Source organism: Rutidosis leptorrhynchoides, chromosome 1 (assembly GCF_046630445.1).
Source record: "Rutidosis leptorrhynchoides isolate AG116_Rl617_1_P2 chromosome 1, CSIRO_AGI_Rlap_v1, whole genome shotgun sequence".
Classification (NCBI taxonomy): domain Eukaryota; kingdom Viridiplantae; phylum Streptophyta; class Magnoliopsida; order Asterales; family Asteraceae; genus Rutidosis; species Rutidosis leptorrhynchoides.
Window position 1 is genome coordinate 411493686 of NC_092333.1, and position 12752 is coordinate 411506437.

Consider the following 12752-nt stretch of genomic DNA (forward strand, 5'->3'; position numbering starts at 1 on the left):
GACCCCATCCGTTCTGCAAAAGATGTTACACACATCATGCAGGTTATTGTCAAGTGGTCTGTGATAAGTGCAACAAGAAAGGACATGTGGCGAAAGATTGTTATGCCACCGTTTCTGAAGTAAAGACAAAACTGACCGATGTCAAGAAATGTTTTGGATGCGGGAAGTCTGGTCACTTTATAAATCAATGCCCTGATAAGGAGAAGAACAAAGAACCTGCACGTGGGAGGGCATTTAATGTTAGTGCCAGTAAAGCACGTGAGGATCCTAATCTTGTCACGGGTACGTTTACCGTTAATAATCAACTAGCTTCTATTATGTTTGATACGGGTGCTGATAGAAGTTATATGTGTAAAGACTTTAGTTCTAAACTAAAATGTGCATCATTACCTCTAGACGATAAATATACTATTGAATTAGCTAATGGTAAACTGATAAAAGCCGATAAAATTTGCCATGGTTGCGAAATGAATCTCGCTGGTGAAACCTTCAAAATCGATTTGATACCCGTAGAATTAGGAAGTTTTGACGTAATCGTTGGCATGGACTGGATGTCCAAAACAAGAGCGGAAGTTGTTTGCGCTGAGAAAGCAATCCGCATCCCTCGTAAGGATGAAACGTCATTAATGATTTATGGGGAGAAGAGCAACTCAAAGCTGAACTTTATCAGCTGTATGAAGGCCCAGAAACTTATAAGAAAAGGTTGTTATGCTATTCTGGCACATGTAAAGAAGATCGATACTGAAGAAAGAAGCATTAATGACATGCCGGTTGTAAGAGAATATCCCGGAGTATTTCCAGAAGAATTACCGGGGCTACCTCCACACAGATGTGTAGAATTCCAGATTGATCTCATACCAGGAGCTGCACCTGTAGCCCGATCTCCATATAGACTTGCACCTTCAGAAATGCAAGAATTACAAGACCAGTTGCAAGAATTATCAGACCGTGGATTTATTCGTCCTAGTTTTTCACCTTGGGGTGCTCCTATTCTGTTCGTCAAGAAGAAGGATGGATCTATGAGAATGTGCATAGATTACAGAGAATTAAACAAATTAACGATCAAGAATCGGTACCCATTACCGAGGATTGATGATTTGTTTGATCAATTGCAAGGATCAAGTGTTTATTCTAAGATTGATCTACGCTCCGGATATCATCAACTGAGAGTGAAGGAAGAAGATGTTCCTAAAACCGCGTTCAGAACCCGTTAAGGTCACTATGAGTTTCTAGTCATGCCTTTTGGATTAACTAATGCTCCAGCAGTATTCATGGATCTAATGAATCGCATCTGTAGACCGTATTTAGACAAATTTGTCATTGTTTTTATCGACGACATATTGATTTACTCGAAGAACAAGGAAGAACATGAGCAACACTTAAGACTGGTACTGGAGATACTCAAGAAAGAAGAATTGTACGCAAAATTTTCGAAGTGTGATTTCTGGTTACAAGAAGTACAATTTTTGGGCCATGTTGTCAGTAAACATGGAATTAAAGTTGACCCCGCCAAGATCGAAGCCATTAGTAAATGGGAAACCCCGAAGACTCCAACACAAATTCGCCAATTCTTAGGTCTTGGTGGTTACTACCGAAGATTCATTCAAGATTTCTCTAGAATCGCCAAACCCTTAACTGCATTGACTCAAAAGGGAAAGAAGTATGATTGGTCCACAGAACAGGAATCCTCATTCCAGTTATTAAAGAAGAAGTTAACGTCTGCACCCATTTTGTCATTACCGGAAGGAAATGATGATTTCGTGATCTATTGTGATGCTTCACGCCAAGGTTTAGGATGTGTATTAATGCAACACACAAAAGTCATCGCATATGCCTCACGACAACTAAAAATTCATGAAAAGAACTATACGACGCATGATTTAGAACTTGGAGCAGTAGTTTTTGCACTCAAAATATGGAGACACTATCTATATGGCACCAAGTGTACAGTGTACACTGACCATAAGAGTCTTCAGCATATTTTTGATCAAAAACAACTCAATATGAGGCAACGTCGCTGGGTAGAGTTGTTAAACGATTACGATTGTGAAATCCGTTACCACCCCGGAAAGGCTAATGTTGTAGCTGATGCCTTAAGTCGAAAAGAAAGAGTAAAACCTCTTAGGGTTCGAGCTTTGAATATTACAATTCGTACTGATCTCACAAAGCAAATTCAAGCAGCACAGTTAGAAGCTTTAAAAGAAGAAAACGAAAAAGGCGAAATAAGCAAAGGGTTAGAAAAACAACTTGAAGTAAAAGCCGATGGAACCCTGTATTTTGCTGGTAGGATATGGGTACCAAAACATGGTAACCTAAGACAACTAGTACTGGATGAAGCACACAAAACGAGGTACTCAATTCACCCAGGAAACGGGAAAATGTACCACGATCTCAAGAAGTTTTATTGGTGGCCTAATATGAAGACAGAAATTGCTACTTATGTAAGCAAATGTTTGACGTGTGCAAAGGTCAAAGCTGAGCACCAAAAGCAGTCAGGATTACTGCAACAACCGGAAATTCCGCAGTGGAAATGGGAAAGAATAACCATGGATTTCATTACGAAATTGCCAAGGACTGCAAGTAGTCATGATACTATTTGGGTGATAGTTGATCGTCTAACTAAATCAGCTCACTTTCTACCAATAAAGGAGACAGACAGTATGGAGAAATTAGCACGCCTATATTTGAAGGAAGTAGTTTCCAGGCATGGTGTACCCATCTCTATCATATCTGATCGCGACACCCGATTCACATCACGTTTTTGGCAATCATTACAAAAAGCATTGGGAACTCGATTAGATATGAGCACCGCTTATCACCCACAGACAGATGGTCAAAGTGAAAGAACAATACAAACATTGGAAGACATGTTACGGGCATGCGTGATTGACTTTGGAACCAGTTGGGATCGACACTTACCGTTGGCAGAATTTTCATACAATAACAGCTATCATACGAGCATCAACGCAGCGCCATTTGAAGTACTTTACGGTAGAAAGTGCAGATCTCCTATCTGTTGGAGTGAAGTAGGAGAAAGACAACTTACTGGACCAGAAATTATTCATGAAACCACCGAAAAGATCATTCAAATACAACAGCGATTGAAAACGACCATGAGTCGCCAAAAGAGTTATGCTGATGTAAGAAGAAAACCGCTAGAATTTCAAGTGGGCGACAAAGTCATGTTGAAAGTGTCACCCTGGAAAGGCGTTGTACGATTCGGTAAACGAGGAAAGCTAAGTCCTAGGTACGTAGGACCCTTTGAAATCACGGAAAGAATTGGAACAGTTGCTTATCGATTAAAGCTACCGCAAGAACTTAGTAGTGTTCACAACACATTTCACGTGTCAAATTTGAAGAAATGTTTAGCTGAAGAGGATGTCGTAATTCCTCTTGACGAAATACGAATCAATGATAAACTCCATTTTATCGAAGAACCTGTTGAAATCATGGACCGTGAGGTCAAACAATTAAAACAAAGCAAAATACCGATAGTTAGAGTTCGTTGGAACGCAAGACGAGGACCCGAGTTTACTTGGGAATGTGAAGATCAAATGAAGCAAAAGTATCCACATTTGTTCACTGATATCGCTCATGAAACAGGTACTACTCAAAATTTCGGGACGAAATTTTCTTTAACGGGGAGGTACTGTGATGACCCGAAAAATTTCGACTAATTTAAACCAATTCTCTTTATGATTTAATATTATGTAAATATACATATATGTATGTATATATATATATATATTATAAGATGTACAAGTAAAAACGACTTTCCTACAGTAAAACATTAATTGCTACAGTAAAAATGACTTTGCTACAGTAAAACACTATTTGCTACAGTGAAACCGTATTTTGCTACAGTGCTACAGTGAAAAACGACTTTGCTACAGTGATTTGCTACAGTAAAACACTATTAAACACTATTTGCTACAGTAAAACACTATTTGCTACAGTAAATACTATTTGATGTCAACGAACTAGCAAACAAAAACAGAAAAGGCGGCCATGCGATCGCATGGCAAAAACACTGAAAACTCATGCGATCGCATGAGCTACAGTAAATCGAAAAGTAATATAAATATGCCAGTTTTGCTCGACGAATTCCTTACAATTTAGTTTCTTCTGTACTTTAAATTTAAATTTATATTTATAATTATAATTTAAGTTTAATAATAATAAGGTATATTCGAGGGTGTTTTAATTCGGGTTTCAAACCGCTTTAAGCTAAGGAAATATTGGGTATTATTCGGGGTATTGTTCTTGAATCCAAGGCCAACCATACAGTCGTCTACCATCATTACGTCTACGCAATTTGCCTACAATATTGAATCGCAATATTGAACTGTGAGTTTATAGTCTCCCTTTTTAAATACTTTAAATATTTTTGGGCTGAGAATACATGCAATTTATTTTAAACGCAATAAGACACAAGTACATACAAAATTCTACACTGAGTTAAACCGAAAATCCCTTAGCTTTGGTAACTAGTAGCTGCCAGTACATAGGATATGGACTGGTGGGCGCGAATAATTGTATATGGATCCATAGGGCTTGACATCCCCGTCCGAGCTAGAGCGCTAGCCTTTTAACGGACGTATGTTATTTGAGTTTAAGACACGTTGGTTTGCGCGTATTAAAACGAATGGGGTAATTATCACTATAGCGTTAAGTTTAGTTACCAGGGTGCTCTGTTACGTAGAATCTATTGATAAACTTTTGATGAAATCTTGTGGTCTATCTTTATATATGTTTATGACTCGAGCAATTAAACCTATAACTCACCAACATCCGTGTTGACTTTTTAGCATGTTTTATTCTCAGGTCCTTAGAATGCTTCCGCTGTGATGTGCTTGTTGCCTGCATGGAATCTCTCATGCTTTGTACAAAGTTTATTGCATTCAAAATAAAACTGCGTTGTGTAATAAATAATTGGACTGTGATGTCAACCTGTAAATTAAAGACTTGTGTATTTTGGGGTTTTGCTTATACCTAAGCACTCGCCCACATGTTTATAACTTTCTATGTTTAGAAAGTCACTTATTTTAATGAATGCAATATTTTATCAAAACGTATCATATAGAGGTCAAAACCTCACTGTGGAATCAATGATTAACGTGCCGCGTCAATAGCGATTTTGACGGGTCGTTACACACATGGGCTGCTAAGAGCTGATCATTGGAGTGTATATACCAATAGTACATACATCTAAAAGTTGTGTATTGTACGAGTACGAATACGGGTGCATACGAGTAGAATTGTTGATGAAACTGAACGAGGATGTAATTGTAAGCATTTTTGTTAAGTAGAAGTATTTTGATAAGTGTATTGAAGTCTTTCAAAAGTGTATAAATACATATTAAAACACTACATGTATATACATTTTAACTGAGTCGTTAAGTCATCGTTAGTCGTTACATGTAAGTGTTGTTTTGAAACCTTTAGGTTAACGATCTTGTTAAATGTTGTTAACCCAATGTTTATAATATCAAATGAAATTTTTAATTATTATATTATCATGATATTATCATGTACGAATATCTCTTAATATGATATATATACATTAAATGTCTTTACAACGATAATCGTTACATATATGTCTCGTTTAAAAATCATTAAGTTAGTAGTCTTGTTTTTACATATGTAGTTCATTGTTAATATACTTAATGATATGTTTACTTATCATAGTATCATGTTAACTATATATATATCCATATATATGTCATCATAAAGTTTTTACAAGTTTTAACGTTCGTGAATCACCGGTCAACTTGGGTGGTCAATTGTCTATATGAAACATATTTTAATTAATCAAGCCTTAACAAATTTGATTGCTTAACATGTTGGAAACATTTAATCATGTAAATATCAATCTCAATTAATATATATAAACATGGAAAAGTTCGGGTCACTACAGTACCAGTATGGAAACCATTTGTGTACTGGAATCCAGTCAACAGCGAATTATCATCATAACAATTCGCGATTTGCCCCATGACCCACAAAATATTCACCCATGCAGGGTGAATCCTCCTACCTAGACCGTCTTTTAAGGATGGCCTCGACATTTCAATGCGACTAACAGGTCGCATCACTAGGAATCACACCCTCGCGAACAAACAACATCCTCATGTCTCTATGTGAGACAATCGGAATCGACACTCTCCGCCTCACAATCGTCCATAACGTGGAATAGTCCACTGACGACCTCCATGATTACGTTTCCCGACAGGAAAAATACATTATCCTTCGTGATAACGAACTCGTACCGATCCAATAATACTATACGAGTTTCACGACAACCCAGATTTCCACTATGTGAGTACTCGCAATGACAGCTTCATTCTCTCACTCCGGAATCTCAAACTCCACAATTGTAAAGCACGATCTCGAGTCGACATCAATAACACGTCGCTCTTCCTCGTTAGGAACTCCGAATACCTATCGAGGCTTAGCGCGGTACACTCTGACACTTCACTATACATAAAACCACTGGGGCTTCCTCGGGCGGCAGTAGAAACTCCCCCACTTAGGATTCAGCTCCACATTCTCACCGCCAAGATGATAACATCCTGCGAAATTGTCATTCCACGACACACATGACCATTCTCAGCGTTGATCATATACGCCAAAACACTGCTAATTCACTTCAGGCTCTCAGAGCCGACATACACAATCACTTGAGATGTCATACACGCGACGACATCGTACCTTCATACTACAGTCACAATTAACAACCTTTCATCGTTCGCAAAGCGAACTTCACCAAAGCACTACATACGCCTCAAAGCCCAGGCATATGCCACTCCGCTTAATCAGTCGTGTATCTCAGTCGAGTTCACCCGACCTTCCTCACAACGAATCATTATCCGCAATTGCTCACTCTCATGGATAAGAATGATCAATCCGATACAATAATTGCGTTGACCACAATATCAACACTTCATCATAACCTTTGGCCTAACCGACCATTAAGTCCATCACCGGCTCACCGGTCATCTTTACCCATCTAACATTTTGAAGCAACAAGATTCGCTCATCCGCCACTTCATAAAAAGTATTTACCGCAATGCTCTTAAACTTCAACTCTCGTCACTGTCGAATTACTATCACCCATAGATCACTATTGTAATCTCCGCTGCTTCTAAGGGTATCTCACGGTCACCCTAAGCACAAAGTGATCACACCACTACCGGAGTTAAACATTACACTAGCAGGTATGAAAAGGCACCTGACGCAGTGTCATGCAGACTCCCACCACAATCAACTGAATTTTAGAAACTCGACCCTTGGGTTCCATACACCCGATGTCACCCATTTCTCCACAATAATGACCCGAAGTAATTCCTACCCGACAAACCTCAAGGTTTATTGTCTTATCGAAAGTTCCTAGCGATCACACGCTACCCACAATTCCACAAGGGCAAAACGATATAGCCCAATGAAACCCTTCATCTAACACTAAGGAGATTCTTGGAAACACCAAGTCTTACATCCTTCCACACCTCGATAAAACCACTACTACAAGGGATATTCCATTAGGAACGTTACCCCATAATCCACAATTTACTAACACAGTCATCAATATACGGGTCCCACTCCCATGAGTTTAGCGACCCGAAGACTCCTCGATTCCCCAATTCCAAGGCGACTCCCCACAAGAATCCTAACACGATTCTCTAACCACACACTCTACCGAGTGTAACTCAAAACTACAATCATTAGACTTGCTACGCCCCATTACGGGATTCAAGTCCTTGTCGCACACACATACACACTAATCGGTCATCCTAGTTATGATGGGTAACTACAACAGATGACGATCTCAATAATGCACCCACTACGTAGGGTGACTAAATATGCGCCGAACTCGTGAGTTGGCTCACTCACTTAACTAACCGAATCCACCGTAACAATTTCTGACTCACAACGAATCCGATGTGACAACAAGCACATCACCCTTGACCACTATATCCTAGGAACCAATAAAAGATTCCTAACTCGTCCCGATTCTACCCCAACCATGCCGCGTTTCCTCCGCTCGGTACTCGTCATGTCATGCTTGGTGTCAAGATACACGGTTGTAATAATGGTGATGAGTCACTATTACAATTGCGTACCTTACCATTTTCGCATGGTCACGCAAAGTACTTTACCTGGACTGACGCAACATTCATACAAAATAACACGCGATAACTCCTAGTACCCGAATGACCAAAGTCCTTACCGCGAACTTGATCACTCAAACCGACAAACATGCGAATCTCTTTAATAGATTCATCCCTAGGACACCACACCAATAGATACCTGTATATATACACCAGTATACAATATAGTAATAAACGTACACAAGTACACCACAACAACAAGTCAACCTACAACCTAGGTGACTATCACTGAAACAACGTCCAAGTTCGCCTACTTACATTAGGCACTAGCTATCTAAGGCACTAATTTACGCACGAAATAAGGCCCCACATAATCACACCTGGGACAAACGCAAGTCCTAGTTAGTCACCTACTCTAAGGCACTAACAAATCTCAATGCGACCCGTATTCCTACAAGTTCCGCAAATAACGCACAACCGCCAATAAGTCTAAGACTAGGCACCTATTCCAAGGTCACCTAATTCCCTTAGACTATGCTCTGATACCACTTGTAACGACCCAACTTCGTTTTACCAAAAATACGCCCTATTTTTTTTTTGAGACAGTGCATCTGGACGGCGTCCAGCAGTAAAGCTCAGGACGGCGTCCAAGCAATTTGGACGACGTCCAAATGAACTAAAAGTTCCTGATCAGTTTTACAAATTCACGCGGGCGGAAAACCCGCTTCCCGACACTTTTAGATGAAACGCTTTTCACAACATATAATATTAGATGAAACTAACACGTTCCAATAATAAAACGAGTTTTACGACTCCGGGCCCACATCGGTCGTTTTACGACTTTCGTACGAAATACAAGTTTCAATCCGAATATACATTTAGACGAGTTAGGACTCTATAACCCAACTCGATACCAAGAGCATAATGTAACGACCCGTCAAAATCGCTATTGACGCGGCACGTTAATCATTGATTCCACAGTGAGGTTTTGACCTCTATATGATACGTTTTGATAAAATATTGCATTCATTAAAATAAGTGACTTTCTAAACATAGAAAGTTATAAACATGTGGGCAAGTGCTTAGGTATAAGCAAAACCCCGAAATACATAAGTCTTTAATTTACAGGTTGACATCACAGTCCAATTATTTATTACACAACGCAGTTTTATTTTGAATGCAATAAACTTTGTACAAAGCATGAGAGACTCCATGCAGGCAACAAGCACATCACAGCGGAAGCATTTTAAGGACCTGAGAATAAAACATGCTAAAAAGTCAACACGAATGTTGGTGAGTTATAGGTTTAATTGCTCGAGTCATAAACATGTATAAAGATAGACCACAAGATTTCATCAAAAGTTTATCAATAGATTCTACGTAACAGAGCACCCTGGTAACTAAACTTAACGCTATAGTGATAATTACCCCATTCGTTTTAATACACGCAAACCAACGTGTCTTAAACTCAAATAACATACGTCCGTTAAAAGGCTAGCGCTCTAGCTCGGACGGGGATGTCAAGCCCTATGGATCCATATACAATTATTCGCGCCCACCAGTCCATATCCTATGTACTGGCAGCTACTAGTTACCAAAGCTAAGGGATTTTCGGTTTAACTCAGTGTAGAATTTTGTATGTACTTGTGTCTTATTGCGTTTAAAATAAATTGCATGTATTCTCAGCCCAAAAATATTTAAAGTATTTAAAAAGGGAGACTATAACTCACAGTTCAATATTGCGATTCAATATTGTAGGTAAATTGCGTAGACGTAATGATGGTAGACGACTGTATGGTTGGTCTTGGATTCAAGAACAATACCCCGAACAATACCCAAAATTTCCTTATTTTAAAACGGTTTGAAACCCGAATTAAAAATACCCTCGAATATACTTTATTATTATTAAACTTAAAATTAAAATTATAATTATAATTATAAATATAAAATTTTACGTAAAGAAATTATTATGAAAAATTCGTCGAGCAAAACTGACCTTTTATAGTACTTTTCGATTTACTGTAGCTCATGCGATCGCATGAGTTTTCAGTGTTTTTGCCATGCGATCGCATGGCCGCCTTTTCTGTTTTTGTCTGCTAGTTCGTCGACATCAAATAGTGTTCACTGTAGCAAATAGTGTGTACTGTAGCAAATAGTGTTTTACTGTAGCAAATAGTGTTTCACTGTAGCAAATCACTGTAGCAAACTCGTTTTCACCGTAGCACTGTAGCAAAATACGGTTTCACTGTAGCAAATAGTGTTTTACTGTAGCAAATTGTGTTTTACTGTAGCAAAGTAATTTTTACTGTAGTAAATAGGGTTTTACTGTAGGAAAGTCGTTTTTACTTGTACATATATATATACATACATATAATTGTTCATGAATCGTCGAGAGTAATCAAAGGTAATTGTATATATGAAACAGTTCTAAAATTTTGAGACTCAATCTAACAGACTTTGTTTAACGTGTCAAAATAATAAATCGTATAGAGAATTGGCTTAAATAAGTCAAAAATTTTCGGGTCATCACAGTACCTCCCCCTTAAAGAAAATTTCGTCCCGAAATTTTGAGTAGTACCTGTTTCATGAGCGATATCAGTGAACAAATGTGGATACTTTTGCTTCATCTGATCTTCACGTTCCCAAGTAAACTCGGGTCCTCGTCTTGCGTTCCAACGAACTCTAACTATCGGTATTTTGCTTTGTTTTAATTGTTTGACCTCACGGTCCATGATTTCAACAGGTTCTTCGACAAAATGGAGTTTATCATTGATTCGTATTTCATCAAGAGGAATTACGACATCCTCTTCAGCTAAACATTTCTTCAAATTTGACACGTGAAATGTGTCGTGAACACTACTAAGTTCTTGTGGTAGCTTTAATCGATAAGCAACTGCTCCAATTCTTTCGGTGATTTCAAAGGGTCCTACGTACCTAGGACTTAGCTTTCCTCGTTTACCGAATCGTACAACGCCTTTCCAGGGTGACACCTTCAACATGACTTTGTCGCCCACTTGAAATTCTAGCGGTTTTCTTCTTACATCAGCATAACTCTTTTGGCGACTCATGGCCGTTTTCAATCGCTGTTGTATTTGAATGATCTTTTCGGTGGTTTCATGAATAATTTCTGGTCCAGTAAGTTGTCTTTCTCCTACTTCACTCCAACAGATAGGAGATCTGCACTTTCTACCGTAAAGTGCTTCAAATGGTGCTGCGTTGATGCTCGTATGATAGCTGTTATTGTATGAAAATTCTGCCAACGGTAAGTGTCGATCCCAACTGGTTCCAAAGTCAATCACGCATGCCCGTAACATGTCTTTCAATGTTTGTATTGTTCTTTCACTTTGACCATCTGTCTGTGGGTGATAAGCGGTGCTCATATCTAATCGAGTTCCCAATGCTTTTTGTAATGATTGCCAAAAACGTGATGTGAATCGGGTGTCGCGATCAGATATGATGGAGATGGGTACACCATGCCTGGAAACTACTTCCTTCAAATATAGGCGTGCTAATTTCTCCATACTGTCTGTCTCCTTTATTGGTAAGAAGTGAGCTGATTTAGTTAGACGATCAACTATCACCCAAATAGTATCATGACTACTTGCAGTCCTTGGCAATTTCGTAATGAAATCCATGGTTATTCTTTCCCATTTCCACTGCGGAATTTCCGGTTGTTGCAGTAATCCTGACGGCTTTTGGTGCTCAGCTTTGACCTTTGCACACGTCAAACATTTGCTTACATAAGTAGCAATTTCTGTCTTCATATTAGGCCACCAATAAAACTTCTTGAGATCGTGGTACATTTTCCCGTTTCCTGGGTGAATTGAGTACCTCGTTTTGTGTGCTTCATCCAGTACTAGTTGCCTTAGGTTACCATGTTTTGGTACCCATATCCTACCAGCAAAATACAGGGTTCCATCGGCTTTTACTTCAAGTTGTTTTTCTAACCCTTTGCTCATTTCGCCTTTTTCATTTTCTTCTTTTAAAGCTTCTAACTGTGCTGCTTGAATTTGCTTTGTGAGATCAGTACAAATTGTAATATTCAAAGCTCGAACCCTAAGAGGTTTTACTCTTTCTTTTCGACTTAAGGCATCAGCTACAACATTAGCCTTTCCGGGGTGGTAACGGATTTCACAATCGTAATCGTTTAACAACTCTACCCAGCGACGTTGCCTCATATTGAGTTGTTTTTGATCAAAAATATGCTGAAGACTCTTATGGTCAGTGTACACTGTACACTTGGTGCCATATAGATAGTGTCTCCATATTTTGAGTGCAAAAACTACTGCTCCAAGTTCTAAATCATGCGTCGTATAGTTCTTTTCATGAATTTTTAGTTGTCGTGAGGCATATGCGATGACTTTTGTGCGTTGCATTAATACACATCCTAAACCTTGGCGTGAAGCATCACAATAGATCACGAAATCATCATTTCCTTCCGGTAATGACAAAATGGGTGCAGACGTTAACTTCTTCTTTAATAACTGGAATGAGGATTCCTGTTCTGTGGACCAATCATACTTCTTTCCCTTTTGAGTCAATGCAGTTAAGGGTTTGGCGATTCTAGAGAAATCTTGAATGAATCTTCGGTAGTAACCAGCAAGACCTAAGAATTGGCGAATTTGTGTTGGAGTCTTCGGGATT